The sequence below is a fragment of the Corythoichthys intestinalis genome, chromosome 1, assembly GCF_030265065.1.
Source record: "Corythoichthys intestinalis isolate RoL2023-P3 chromosome 1, ASM3026506v1, whole genome shotgun sequence".
Taxonomy (NCBI): Eukaryota; Metazoa; Chordata; class Actinopteri; order Syngnathiformes; family Syngnathidae; genus Corythoichthys; species Corythoichthys intestinalis.
In genome coordinates, this window is record NC_080395.1 from 71,015,671 (window position 1) to 71,031,032 (window position 15,362).

Below are 15,362 nucleotides of genomic sequence, written 5' to 3' on the forward strand. Positions count from 1 at the left end.
TATAACAAAATATTAATAAAATGAATGGTTTTACTTTAAAGTTTAGTTAAATTGATATGATATATATATTTTAATCATGTATATATCGTTTTGTTTTCTGGTTAATACTTTCCAATGAAGGTTATGTATCCAGGATTTGTCTTGAAATGTTTATTGTATTTTCATTGAAATTTGTTATTTGTATGGCAAGATTAATTATGGCAGGGGTCTCCAAACCGGTCCTCAAGGGCCGCTGTGGGGCATGGTTTTTGTTTCAACCGATCGAGTACCGACAGTTTAACCAATGAAGTTTCTGCTAAAACAAGCAGCACCTAACTGCAATCAACAGATTACACTTGTAAGACACCAGATTGGTGCATAGGCGTTGTCTTGTTTTGTTGGAATGAAATCCTGCGCCTGCTGCGGCCCTATGTGGAATGGTTTGGAGACCACTGAATTATGGCATAAACAATGAAATCATTTTATAGACAGAGATATATTGTAATCAATTGGATACATAAAACTTGCTTTGAAAAATAAATTCTTTCATTTGTTTTTTCAGGTTGATCATAGAGCTAGTACAGAAAATGAACCCAACTCCAGTTCAGCCTTGCAATACTTTGAGCGCCCCAAGTCAGACAGTCACAGTTTAGACACATTTTCTTCATTTTCTCTCAAAGTGCACGAAATTGATGCATTTTACAATAAAATGTAAAAAAAAAAAAAAAAAAAAAAAAAAAAAAAAACCTAGGGGGTCTGTATTTCCCTCCGTATAGCGATTCTTGTGGGCTGGGCCAAGTCAAAGTCCAGGGCTGCTTTTTAGTCCCAGTCCGCCCCTGGCAACAGATGTTCACCTATCAAATCCCAGAAACAAAGGTAGAACTCACTAGTCCGTCATTTCCGGGAGTCTTCCTTGGACTCATAAAACGGACAACTTCAAATATTTCATCGTAAGTGACCTCAGCATCACAAGCATTTCCAAAGTTTTCTGATATTGTAGGTGTAAATTATTTAATTTGGTTGAGAAAATTTTCACATTTGGCCTGACTAAATTGTGATTTATACAGGTCATTGTAAAATGCTGAAATATAATCAGAGATTACCTTGGGTTCTGAATTTCTCACACCATTTATGTTGAGAGTTGTAATATTGTTTCTCTTCCGATTCCTTTTTTCTAATGCAAAGAAATAACTTGAATTTTTCTATCCATTTTCTAACCATTTGGCTCTCGACCTAACGAACGCCCCTTTTGCCATGTTAACATACATTTTATCCAAAGACTCTTTAAGAGCATTTAAAGTTTTCAATTATTCTTCCGATAGGTTTTGCTTACTAACCAAAAGCTGAAGCTCACTAAAAATAGAGGTCATTTTGCAGGAGTTTTCTTTTTTTTAACTCTAGTTCTACATATTGCTGCATGTCTAACTTTAAACTTGAAAAACTTCCACTTTTGAATTGGATTCATTCCTGTATTACCAAATATCTCACTTACAAGTAAAGTCACTCTTTTCTTAAAGCACTCATCATCTAACAAAGTATTATTTAATTTCCAGTAACCTCTACAACTTACATCACTAATTTGACCTTTCAACCTTAATGTTATCGATTTATGATCAGAAAACAAGAGCATGGGAATGACTAACCTCTTTCACAAATTGCAAACCTTTAGATGACATTACCCAAATGTCTTTATGTGATTGTAAAGACCTCGTTGAGTTTGTCCACGTATACTCAGAACCATTCGGGTACATAAACCTCCACACGTCTGTGAGCAACAATGCATTTGAGAGAAACCTTGTGGAATTAAATCCCGTCCTTAAATGCTATTTATTTTATATTGGGTGTGTTAGAGTAATACTAACAGTTGATTGGTAAATACGAGAAAAGATACTATTCCCTTCAATATACATTTCGCACTTGTATCACAAGTATGTTAACTTATACTATGAGAACGTGCACTTAATTGCAGTTAACTATGGTTACTTGTACTACAAGTCAGTGGACTCGCCTGCACTTGTACTATACCAACCAGCACAGCAAAGCTACCCACACAATTTCTCCAGAAATGGCTGTATGATAACACAGCATTGCGAAGCACTTGTCTCGCGCCCCAATAGGGAAAGAAAGGGATGTCGTGCCCTTCAATATTTTGATCCTGGTTGCAATACCATTTTTGGCCACCAATCTTACGTACTGTATTTCTTTGTTAGTTATTGTTGACCTCTTTGCTGACCTATCTTTGTCTTCAGGTGCAGTGAAAGTTACTCCTGCTCACGACCGCAACGACTTTTTACTATCACAGAGACACGCTTTGCCTCGCGTCACTGTGATCGGAGGAGATGGGAAGATGACGTCATTCTGTGGACAATGGCTAGAGGTGCACTACATGAAGATCAATGCCGTTACTGGCACACGAGGCCAAACAGGGATTCGAATTAATGTAATATCTCCTTGGTTGTTTGAAGGGAGCGAAGCTTTTCGATGCCAGACGGCTGGTAGTAGACGCCCTGGTTGAAAAAAAGCTATTCAGAGGAAAGAAGGAGCATGCCATGACCCTACCTATTTGCAGGTACAGAGCTAATACGACAGTTATAGTGAAAAATTTGTCAGAACAACAATTCTAATTATTAGTTTGTGATTGACTACACACTTAAAGTATGTTTTATTGTATCTTAATTTCTCATCTTTTCAGTTTCATTGCGTTCTGGCTGATGAAACGGCACAAAGAAAACAAACTATTTGCGATAAAACAAGTTACTGTACATAAAATTACAGAAAAACAGATCGGGACATAAAAGCAGCATACTGATTTATATTCTACCATAGACTTCATAATGTATTGAAGGGGTGCGGGGCCGGTAAATTGGGTGCCTGCATTGTTGGCGAGGCAGTCAAATCTGAATGAGTGGAATCGCAGACAAAGAGCTTTTTTTCATCGAATATTCTTGTGAAAAAACGCTTAAATCCCTAAATTCTTTATAGATATGGACGTAAAACGGTCTCGATTCCAGGTTAAAAGCAAAAAGAAAAACGTGCAGTTAGCATTTTTGTACGTAAATATGTCGAAGTACAATGCTAGTCTGTTAGTAAATGTAGCGAGCGACCGCCTTATGTAAAATGAGCTTTTCCGGTGAAAATTCATGTGAATAAATGCTTAAATCCCCAAATTCTTTATAGATATCGATATAAAACAGTCTTGATTATTGTTTATAAGCAACAAAAAAAAAAAAATGTATATGTAGCATTTTGCGTAAATATTGCAACTTATAAGGCTAGTCAGTTAGGAAAGTTAGCCCCCGCCATGTGTACACAAAGAGCTTTTTCTGTTGAAAATTCTTGTGAATAAATACTTAAATCACTGAATTCTGTATAGATATGGATGTAAAACAGTCTCGATTCTTGGTTAAAAGCAAAAAAAAAAAAAACCAAAAAACGTGCAGTTAGCGTTTATTTTATGTAAATATGTTGAAGTACAATGCTAGTCTGTTGGTGAATGTAGCTAGTGGCCACCTGATGTAAACAGCTTTTTTTCCGGTGAAAATTCTTGTGAATAAATGCTTAAATCCTCAAATTCTTTATAGATATGGACGTAATGTCTATCTTTTTCATCATCAGTAGTATCATTGAAATCCCCTCCAAGTTTTGCATGGGTAATGTTATTTGGTCCATAAACATTTCCAATTATGAAGATCAAATTGTCCATTCTTAAAACTAAAACAATCCATCGACCATCATCTGATGTAACAGTTTCCAAAACTTTGCCTTTACATTTATTAAACAAAATCGCAACACCTGCAGAATGGTTAGAACCATGAGAAAAAATTATAGTATCACCCCATTGTGATTTCCAAAACCTCTCATCTTCCTTATGTGAATGAATTTCTTGTAGGAATATCATTTCTGCATTGCAATTTCTGGCAAATAAAAAAAATAGCTTTTCTCTTAATACTGTCTCGTAAACCTTTAAGATTCAAAGAACATAAATTTAGTGCCTCAAAAATAAAGGACGACATTGCAAAAAAACAAGACATGTCTGCAAAACAAGTTGCAGAATAAACAGTAAGCTAACTTTAAACCTCAACTATACGTACCATCTTAACAATATCACATTCTAAACCATCCCTGAAACATTATCTTGCATTTCTACTACTGGTTGTAGAGTTCAGGGTAGTGTCTCTAAGTTATCTTCTTTCCTTCAATATAGGCGTCGGGACCACGGAAGCCTGCCCGTTTCCCTTGCTTTCTGGCCTTTTCAATCAAAGGCCAGAGTCTATTCCTCTCCATCCTGTCGGCATGTGTCAGATCTTCTTTAAGATACAGCTTCCTCTCCCTCAAGATGATGTTGTCCTTTGCAATTCTCCAAATCTTGCTTCTGTAGGACCTCATGGTGAACTGGACGATGATGGGCCGGTTTGAGTCGACTCGGGAAACACCAACTCTGTGCACCGTGTCGATGAGATAACCCAGTTTTTCCCTTGTCCTCTGGCGTAAGAAGGGCAAACAGAGACATTATTTCAGCTCTGACGTTTTCCTCCGGCCTTTCTTTCATCCCGTGGATCCTCAGGTTCCAGCGCCTGCTGTACCGCTCTGCGTCGTCACTTTTCTGCTGAATCTTGGCAATTCGTTCCGAGTTTGATTTTATCCCATCATCGTTGCATTGTACTTGCACTTCCAGCATTTTCAGATGGTTGTGCACATCTTCAATGAATTTGTTAGTGTTAGACAGCTTTTCATCAAAGGTATCAAAACGGGCTGTTAGCTCAAGCACAGCATTCAATATGTCATCGGTGGATGCGCTTTTATTCATGTCTTTCACACCATGTTTCTTGGGTTCTGGGCTTTTCGTAGGTGTGGTTGGTAGCGGAGTGAGCGAGCCATCAAAATTTCCAACGTCTTCGAGAACCAGTGAGACATTGCATCTCACATCCTTCACTCTTTTTGCCATGACGCAACAGACCCACTCAGCACTGCGCCCAACGTAGCTTAGCAGTAGCGACTTGCAGCTTAGCTGTAGCGTCACGTAGCTTCACAAAGTAAGCGCCGCCTTAAACAAACGCCGTACTCACGAAGTCACTCGTCCAGCTTGTCCTTAGAAGTTTACCCAGTTTGCAGGTATTGTCAGTACTGGTTTAATTTTCTTTGTTGACGGGGTACATTATATAGCCTCGGAGCTCCTCACAAACATGCCTCACTGGCCGCCATCTTGGCACCCCAAAAAACAACCTTTGAGGTGTCACCAAACGTCTGGTGACGTCACCTCCGGTGAGTGTATTGTTTGTTTGTTAGCAATGCTACCAGTCGCTATTCTCCTAGTCGCTAATCTCCTAGTGCTCCTCAATTGTTTTTTTTCCCCCACGATTTAACAGCGTAAATGCCTGCTTGTGGATTAAAACTACTCCACTCTCCTCTTTAGCTCTCTCCTCTCTAGCTCTATCTTGCTAGCCTAGCTTATCTGAGCCATGGCTAGCCCTCTGCCTTCTCCCTCCAGTCTTTTCTGCTCAGTGTGCTGTATGTATAGCGAGCACCCTGGCTCCTTCGTCGAGGACAGTAGTAGTTGCAGGAAGTGTAGTTTAGTCTCAGGGCTGGAGACAAGGATTTCCGAGCTAGAAGCACGGCTCTGCAGTCTAGAGACGAAAGCTAATCCGAGCTATAGCCAGGTAGTGGCAGGGCCCGCAGGCCATGCTTGCAGTAGTAGGGATGCTAGCGTAGCCCAGCGAGCCCCGTGCAGCCAGGGGAAGTTAAGGACGGATTTGTGACTGTACAGGGGAAGCGTAGTGGTAAACGCACAACCTTAGTGCACCAGCAGCTTCACGTCAGCAATAGGTTTGACCCCCTCAGTGACACACCAGCTGAACCGGACACTCTCGTAATTGGAACCTCCATAGTTAGAGATGTGAAGCACCCGGCAGTGTCTGTCAGGTGTTCCCCAGGGGCCAGAGTCGGTGACATTGAACGAAACCATAGGCCCTTAAAGCAGAGTAGGAAGAGGTTCCGCCATATCATGATTCACGCAGGCGGTAACGATGCCCGGCGGAGACAATCTGAGGTGCTTAGATTAAATGTAGCCTCGGTGTGTAAACTTGCTAAATCAATGGCTGACACTGTAGCATTCTCTGGGCCTCTGCCTAATTTGGTCAATGATGAGTACTCTAGGTTCTCATCATTTAACCGCTGGTTGTCTAGATCGTGCCCAGAAAACGACATAGTCTTTATTGATAATTGGCGTGCGTTCTGGGGTTAGTCCGGGCTCGTTCGCAAAGACTGCATTCATCCGACTTGGGATTGTGCTTGGCTGCAGTAATATCACACTCTTGTTTCGGTATGAGCCAAAAAAGTAAAGCTAATTACATTTATAACTCCTTTGAAAGTCTAGTACTATCAATTATTGATGCTAACTGGAAGAACCAAAAACCAGTTATTTTCATAGTGGTTTACCGTCCCCCTGGTCCCTACTCACAGTTTTTGTTAGATTTCTCTGACTATTTATCCAGTATTTTGTTAAGCTGGGATAGAATTATAATTGCAGGGGATTTTAATATACATATTGATGATGACGGTGACTTTCTTGGTAAGGCTTTTAATGACCAACTAGAGGGAACTGGCTTCATTCAAAATGTAAATAAACCAACTCATAGTCACAAGCACACCCTGGACCTGATTTTAACCTACGGTACGGAGATTAGTGATCTTAGTTTCCACCCCCACAACCCCGTACTGTCTGATCATTTTGTAGTTACCTTTCAGTTTGTACTTCAAGATAATCCTTCGCTAGTGACTAAAACTCAGATGTAAAGGACATTATGTGATCGCTCTGTTTCAGAGTATAAACAGTTAATTCAGCCAATATATATATATTTTTTTAATTAATTAATTTTTTTTAAACCTGTCCTGTTCAGCTGTTTGACACAGAGAATGGAAGTCTAAGTGCTCGGATTCTGAACAGTTTTAATGTTTCACATTGAGAGTCTGACATACTCCCATTGTGATCATTCAAAATACCTTTTTATTATGACAAAGCAGCGAACAGGAAGGGATTATGGGGGGACAGAAGAAAAGAAATACAAGAGAAGAAAGAAAAGAAACACAAACAACAACAAGAAATACACTGAACATCTAAACTAGTTACTAATATGCTGGTGCTATCATCAGCGAGATGTATTTCCGGTTTACACCATGTGGGGGCCTATTGGCCAGTGAAAGAGGAGAATGGGGGTGGGGGTGTCTATAAGACTATAAGCTAAGTGATTGAAAGGGGTAGAGTGTACACAAATCAGTTCTGTGATCTAGAACCCAGTAATCGTGTGAATCTCTTATGAGTGTAAGCCCGTTGGCGACCAACCCTACGCCGCCGCATCGCCAATCCCGGCACCGGAACCCCCAACCCGAGCATGCCCTACCACATCCAGCAGCACGCAAGCCCCACCGGGCGCGCGACAGCCACGCAGACGGGCAGAGAAACTGCGCGGGCGCCAACCCAGGGCCACGGCCCCAACCCAGCCAGCCCGGGGAGGGAGGGCGGTCGGGGGGGTTGGAGGGCCTTGCCTTTTCCATCCCTCCTCCCGCCGCCCAGCAAAGGAGCCACCGTCCCCCCCCCCGGGACCCAGGGTGGTCCCCCGGGCCACCCGCGTGCCCATCAACCGGCCTTCAGGGATGGCAGGAGGGGACGCATCACCAACCCCACGCCTACAACCACCCCCGCCCGCCCACCCGGGCCACGAGCCACAGCCACAGCCCCCCAACCGGCACGGCACGCCACGGGACCCCCAGCGGCCCACCAAGCCCCAGGCAAGGCAGGGTCCCCCGCCGGTGCAGGCGACACCCCGCTGATACACCGGCGCCCAGCCAGCGACCCTTGACGGAGCGCAGGGCGGATGCCCAGCCAGAGAAGAGAGGGGAAGGCGGAGGCAGGAGAACGCCCAGGAACTGCCACGGGGCGATGCAAGATCGGAGACCCGACCCCCCAACCCACTCCCGCGGCCGGCAGCCGAGGCAGAGGGGAGGCCACACCCCGGGAGCCACGCCATATAGAAAAAGTGTGGGACCCACCTACCACCCTATTACTGTGGCTGCCAGGTTTCCGACTGGCAGCCATCACCCAGCACCGTGATGGGGGTGTGAGGGGAGGGTAGTGCAATGTATGCATTAAAATAGGAGAGCTTGGCTTGGGGCAGTGGGACCGCAGCATGGAGTTTCTGTCCAGCCGCCCGTCCCACCGCGCTTTGCCGGAGCTCTCCTGTGGAGTATGATGTGTGTGGTGCATTTAAAAAAGGTGCAGGGATGGCGGGGCCTGTGGTGAGGAGGCAGCCGTGAGCCCCCCCCCAACAGGTCCCAACCATCCCACAACCTTGGTGTGTGGTGCATTAAAAACAGGGGGGAGTCTGGTCGGGACTGTAAAGCCCCGTCCCAACTCTCCCCGGAGAAATGTGTGAGCATGTAAGTGCCAGGGTGAAAAATATTTACAGTGCCGAAGTGAGAAGTGCGTGAGTTAAGAGGCAGGCTCCTGCGGGCGTGGCCCCGTCCACCAGAACCACCGGCCCCAGGGCGGAAGAAGCGTCAGGGCCCCGATCAATCCCCGCCCCAGACCACCCACGGCGCCTCCGCGACCGCCCACCCCCCTCCCACCCACCGAGCACCCACCCCGCACCCCGAGCAGGCGCCACACTAAGCGCCGGCGACCAGGGACCTTTCTTGGTAAGGCTTTTAATGACCAACTAGAGGGAACTGGCTTCATTCAAAATGTAAATAAACCAACTCATAGTCACAAGCACACCCTGGACCTGATTTTAACCTACGGTACGGAGATTAGTGATCTTAGTTTCCACCCCCACAACCCCGTACTGTCTGATCATTTTGTAGTTACCTTTCAGTTTGTACTTCAAGATAATCCTTCGCTAGTGACTAAAACTCAGATGTAAAGGACATTATGTGATCGCTCTGTTTCAGAGTATAAACAGTTAATTCAGCCAATATTTGCCTCCATGTCATCTGATTATGAAGGAAAAATGTCTGGCCCTGCTGTTAATGACGTGTTTGTTGATAGTGTCATGTCTACACTACGAATTGCTCTTTTTGTTGTCGCTCTCCTTAAAGTTTGTCAAGCCGAGACGAGGTTCTCCCTGGTATAATGCTGAAACACGTTCTCTTAAACAATCGGCACGTACATTAGAAAGACTTTGGCGCCGTTCCAACACAGAGCACACGCTCTCTGCCTGAAAAAACAGTTTAGTGACCTTTAAACAGGCCTTGCGTACGATTAAAATCAGATATTACTCATCCTTAATAGATGAAAACAAGAAAAATCCTAGGTTTCTGTTCAGCACTGTAGCAAGGCTGACAGTCACAGCTCAATAGAATCTTACATCCCAGCCACCCTTAGCTGTGATGACTTCCTAAAATTTTTTAATAATAAATTCTCAACTATTAGAAATAAAATAAATGAATTACTTCCAACGATTAGGTCTGATAAAGTGCAGACTGAAAATTCAGAATCTCCTATAACCCCTCTATAATATTAAATAACTTTACCACTGTAGACCAAACCGATGTAATTGCAATTATAATGTCCTCCAAACCATCAACGTGCCTCCTAGATCCGATCCCAACCAAACTTTTTAAAGAGACCCTGCCTCTAACTATTGATATTATCCTAAATATAATAAATACCTCATTAGTTACTGGCCACGTGCCTCACTCCTTTAAATATGCAGTTATTAAACCGCTCTTGAAAAAACCTACTCCTTATCCTCACATCTTGGCCAATTATAGACCTATCTTTAATCTACCCTTTCTCTCCAAAGTCCTTGAAAGAGTGGTAGTTAAACAGCTCTGTCAGCACCTACAGGACAATAATTTATTTGAACATTTCTAGTCTGGCTTTCGAGCTCATTATAGCACTGGAACTGCATTAGTCAAAGTAACCAACGACTTGCTACTAGCTGCTGCTGATGGATTAGTCTCGATCCTGGTTCTGTTGGACCTGAGTGCAGCCTTTGACACAATCGACCATAATATCTTATTGCAGAGACTAGAATGTGACAGACATTAGAGGAGCAGCTCTCTGCTGGTTTAAATTCTATTTATCTAATAAGTACCAGTTTGTCAATGTAAACCAGCAATCATCACCGTATTCCGGAGTCAGTTATGGTGTGCCGAAAGGGTCGGTCCTTGGGCCCATCTTGTTTATGCTGTATTTGCTTCCTCTAGGTAATATCATTAGAAAACATAGCATTAACCCTTTAACACCGAACGTGTCGGTAGCGACGCGTTTACGCATATCGTCTTTGAAGCTTCGTCACGCTGTAATTACGTCACCCATGTGCCGCTGGTTGGTCTCATTTGAAAGTGCGGAAGTTGATGTCCACACCAGTTTTTATTTGAAGTCAATCGACCAAGAAAAACTGGAGATAATGTCATTTGAGTTTTATAGTTTTATTGCACTCATGAATATGCATTAAAACGCTGCATGGACCATGTAGCTATCTCCATATTTCCATCATTTCTTGTCCTTTTTCAAAACCGAAAGCAGCACAAAAGACTACATATCCCAAGAGCCGTTCTGATGTCAAAAAGGACTAACCGAATGTGATCATCTTTAATAAATTTCCGAACTAGGCGCCAACTAATGAAAGGGAGGCATTTTTTTGCTATATATACATATATATACATATATATATATATATATATATATAAATTTTTTTATAGGTATAAATACCTGGATGAGCACTAACTATCTTCTACTTAACCCTGAAAAGACAGAAGTCCTTATAATAGGCCTAAAAAGTGTGAGAGACTCTTTAACTGCCCAGATAGTCACTGTGGACAATGTAAGTGTAGCCTCCAGCACCACAGTTAAAAACCTAGAAGTTCTATTTGACCCAAAGTTATCGCTTGAAGCTCATATTAAACAAACCTGCAGACCGGCCTTTTTCCACCTGCGCAACATAGCCAAAATTAGAAATATTGTATCTAAAAACGATGCAGAAAAATTCACGCATTTGTTACATCTAGATTGGATTACTGTAACTCCCTACTTGCAGCTTGTCCTAAAAGTTCTCTAAAAGGTCTTCAGCTAGTCCAAAACGCAGCAGCAAGACTGTTAACAAGAACTAATAGAAGAGAGCACATCACCCCTGTGCTCCAGGCCCTTCATTGAATTCTGAACTCGACTGGAAGCCAATGTAAGAAGGAGGATTTAAATTTAAGACCATTAATGGGTTGGGGCCATCGTATCTCACCCATGCTCTGGTTCCATACAGCCCCAACAGAACACTACGCTCTCAGAATGCAGGTCGACTGGTAGTTCCCAGGGTTTCTAAAAGTACTGTCAGAGCTAGAGCCTTTAGCCACCAAGCCCGTTTTATGGAATCAGCTTCCAGCTAGTATTAAAGAAGCCAAGACAGTCTGTACATTTAAGATTAGACTAAAAACGTTCCTATTCGACAAAGCTTATGGTCAGGCTAGTTGAAGTCGGACTAGACTCACAGTTCAGTCTAAGCTGCACTAGAAGCTATAATGCTGGGGGAAGTACAACCACTGAGTTCTATCTCCTTTTTCTCACTCTACCTACCACTTGTCTTACTTTATTTCTATTTTCCCAATTGTAAATATTTAGTTGACTAGTTTCTTCATCACTAGTCACCCGGGGTCCCCTTTCCCCCCTCCCCTCTGGGGAGGGGCAATTTTTCAGCTGCAGCCTCCTGACTATCCGGACCCCTGGCTGGATGGACGTCCTCGTTGCCACCCCCGTCTGATGTGGCTAGATGGATCTCTTCTTGTTCCTTTACTCTATTGCATCTTTACAAACTATAACTCCGTCTGCTAATTCCCATTGGCAGTCCTGGTCCATCTTGTCTATCCGTCCGGGGAGTGGATCTCTCCTGACTGTGGTACTCCCCAAGGTTTCTCATTTCTCCCTGAGAGTTTAGGAGTTTTTCCTTGCCGACATGGAGGGTCACAGGATGGGGGATGCCCAGGGCTTGACCTTTATTTATTTCATTTGTATTATTTCATCTGCTGTTTCTGATTGCGTATCATATTGCCTCTGCAAAGCCCTTTGAGACAACCTTGTTGTGATTTAGGGCTATATAAATAAAATTGAATTGAATTGTAAAAATTAGCATATTGTGATAAAGTACATTATTTTCTGTAATGTACTGATAAACATTGGACTTTCATATATTTTAGATTCATTACACACAACTGAGTTCAAGCCTTTTATTGTTTTAATATTGATGATTTTGGCAAAACAGTCAAGAAAAACCTAAAACTCTCAAAAAATTAGCATATCATGAAAAGGTACTCTAAAGCAGGGGCCCCAAACCTTTTTTGCACCACGGACCGGTGTGATTTAGGTCTTTTCTTTTTATGGAGCGGTGTTCTGTCAAATTTTGCACCCTTATAAAATTTTGCTTCCAAAGCTTTAGTGGTGGTGAAAAAAGCCCTTTTTTATATTCAGTTGGACTCTCAATGTTAACGAATGGTGCTAAAAAACTATTTACATCATAAACATACAATGGCGTAAATTAATGCTTAGCGACACTGAGAAGTCGTTAAGTGAGAGAGCTGCGTGCAGTTGTTGTGTGCACCTAACATGGCAAACGTAAGTTAATATCCCTTTCTTTAAAGAAAGTTTGTAGTGTGTACTTTGGAACCGCTGCATTCGCGGTCATTTTTAACATTAGGTGCATGCCAAATTTGTCAGAACACCAGCAATGTGCGGCAGAAAAATACAGCAAATAAAAAATAACATTTGTTTTTAGCCCCGTCATGTTAAGTGCAGGGCAAAACTACAACCCACCCGCTGAATCAGTTGGAGGCCTAAGTGTTTCGTTGAGACGAGATGGTCCCGAGATGGGAGAGAGAAACTAGCATCACAAATATAGGATGTTGGAAATTGTAGCACAGTTTTCAGTGCGCTCCTAGCTATGTAGGGATATTCTGAAATGACTTTAATCCAGAATTTAAGTAGAGTTTGTTGTCTCAAATGTACGTTTAAGGTCGCCGTGATTTGCGATCTCTAAAAGCTGATATTCCTGTTGCACAGACATGCTCGAATCACTCGGTTTATTCACATACGGGTCACGAATCCACTCCTTCGCAGTGTGTGGGTCTTCAGTGATTGGGAAGTAGCATAAATTTTGTTTTCTTCAAGGTTGTAGGCACATCTTCTGGCTCGTCAGGTTCCCTTTTCCCCGTAAAAAGTCTGTCCAAAGATGTTTTTCATTCATTCTAGTGTGGGGGGCTAATTATTTCTGGGAAGAAATGTAATTGGCGACGACCTACGTCATACGTTATTATCGAGGCCGAGCGCACATTGATATACAGTACAAAACTAGATTTACTGCTAACAGCCCAATCAATGCATTTCTGTGACAACATCCTATCCTGTAGTTGTATATCTAGAGTAGACTGGGATATTGGTGTGTTAAGCGGCACAGGCCAAAGTCAATCGGCCAGAATGCAGTCGTTAAATATTATTTCTGCGCGCGGTCCGCGGCCCGGTCGTTGGGGACCCCTGCTCTAAAGCTACTAACCTAATGTGAGTCAACGAATTAACTCAAAACCCCTGCGAAAGATTCCTGAGGCTTTTAAAAACTCCCAGCCTGGTTCATTATTCAAAACCGCAATCATGGGCAAGACGGCTGACCAGACTGCTGTCCAGAAGGCCGTCATTGACACCCTCAAGCAAGAGGCTAAGACACAAAGAAATTTTTTAGCGAATAGGCTGTTCCCAGAGTGCTGTATCAAGGTACCTCAGTGGGAAGGAAAAAGTGTGGCAGGAAACGCTGCACAAACAGAAGAGGGGACCGCACCCTGAGAAAGATTGTGGAGAGGGGCCTATTCCAGACCTTGGGGGACATGTAGAAACAGCGGACTGAGTCTGGAATAGAAACATCCAGAGCCACCGTGCACAGGCGTGTGCTGGAAATGGGCTACAGGTGCCTCATTCCCCAGGTCAAGCCACTTTTGAACCTGAAACAGTGGCAGAAGCGCCTGACCTGGGCTACAGAGAAGCAGCACTGGACTGTTGCTCAGTAGTCCAAAGTACTTTTTTTCAGATGAAAGCAAATTTTGCATGTCATTCGGAAATCAAGGTGCCAGAGTTTGGAGGAAGACTGGGGAGAAGGAAATGCCAAAATGCCTGAAGTGAAGTCCAGTGTCAAGTACCCACAGTCAGTGATGGTCTAGGGTTCCATGTCAGCTGCTGGTGTTGGTCTACTGTGTTTTATCAAGGGCAGGGTCAATGCAGCTACAGTGCCTTGCAAAAGTATTCGGCCCCCTTGAACCTTGCAACCTTTCGCCACATTTCATTCTTCAAACATAAAGATATAAGATTTTAATTTTTTTGTCAAGAATCAACAACAAGTGGGACACAATCGTGAAGTGGAACAAAATTTATTGGATAATTTAAACTTTTTTAACAAATAAAAAACTGAAAAGTGGGGCATGCAATATTATTCGGCCCCCTTGCGTTAATACTTTGTAGCGCCACCTTTTGCTCCAATTACAGCTGCAAGTCGCATGGGGTATGTTTCTATCAGTTTTGCACATCGAGAGACTGACATTCTTGCCCATTCTTCCTTGCAAAACAGCTCGAGCTCAGTGAGGTTGGATGGAGAGTGTTTGTGAACAGCAGTCTTCAGCTCTTTCCACAGATTCTCGATTGGATTCAGGTCTGGACTTTGACTTGGCCATTCTAACACCTGGATACGTTTATTTTTTAACCATTCCATTGTAGATTTGGCTTTATGTTTTGGATCATTGTCCTGTTGGAAGATAAATCTCCGTCCCAGTCTCAGGTCTTGTGCAGATACCAACAGGTTTTCTTCCAGAATGTTCCTGTATTTGGCTGCATCCATCTTCCCGTCAATTTGAACCATCTTCCCTGTCCCTGCTGAAGAAAAGCAGGCCCAAACCATGATGCTGCCACCACCATGTTTGACAGTGGGGATGGTGTGTTCAGGGTGATGAGCTGTGTTGCTTTTATGCCAAACATATCGTTTTGCATTGTGGCCAAAAAGTTCAATTTTGGTTTCATCTGACCAGAGCACCTTCTTCCACATGTTTGGTGTGTCTCCCAGGTGGCTTGTGGCAAACTTTAAACGAGACTTTTTATGGATATGTTTGAGAAATGGCTTTCTTCTTGCCACTCTTCCATAAAGGCCAGATTTGTGCAGTGTACGACTGATTGTTGTCCAATGGAACGACTCTCCCACCTCAGCTGTAGATCTCTGCAGTTCATCCAGAGTGATCATGGGCCTCTTGGCTGCTTCTCTGAACAGTTTTCTCCTTGTTTGAGAAGAAAGTTTGGAAGGACGGCCGGGTCTTGGTAGATTTGCAGTGGTCTGATGCTCCTTCCATTTCAATATGAGGGCTTGCACAGT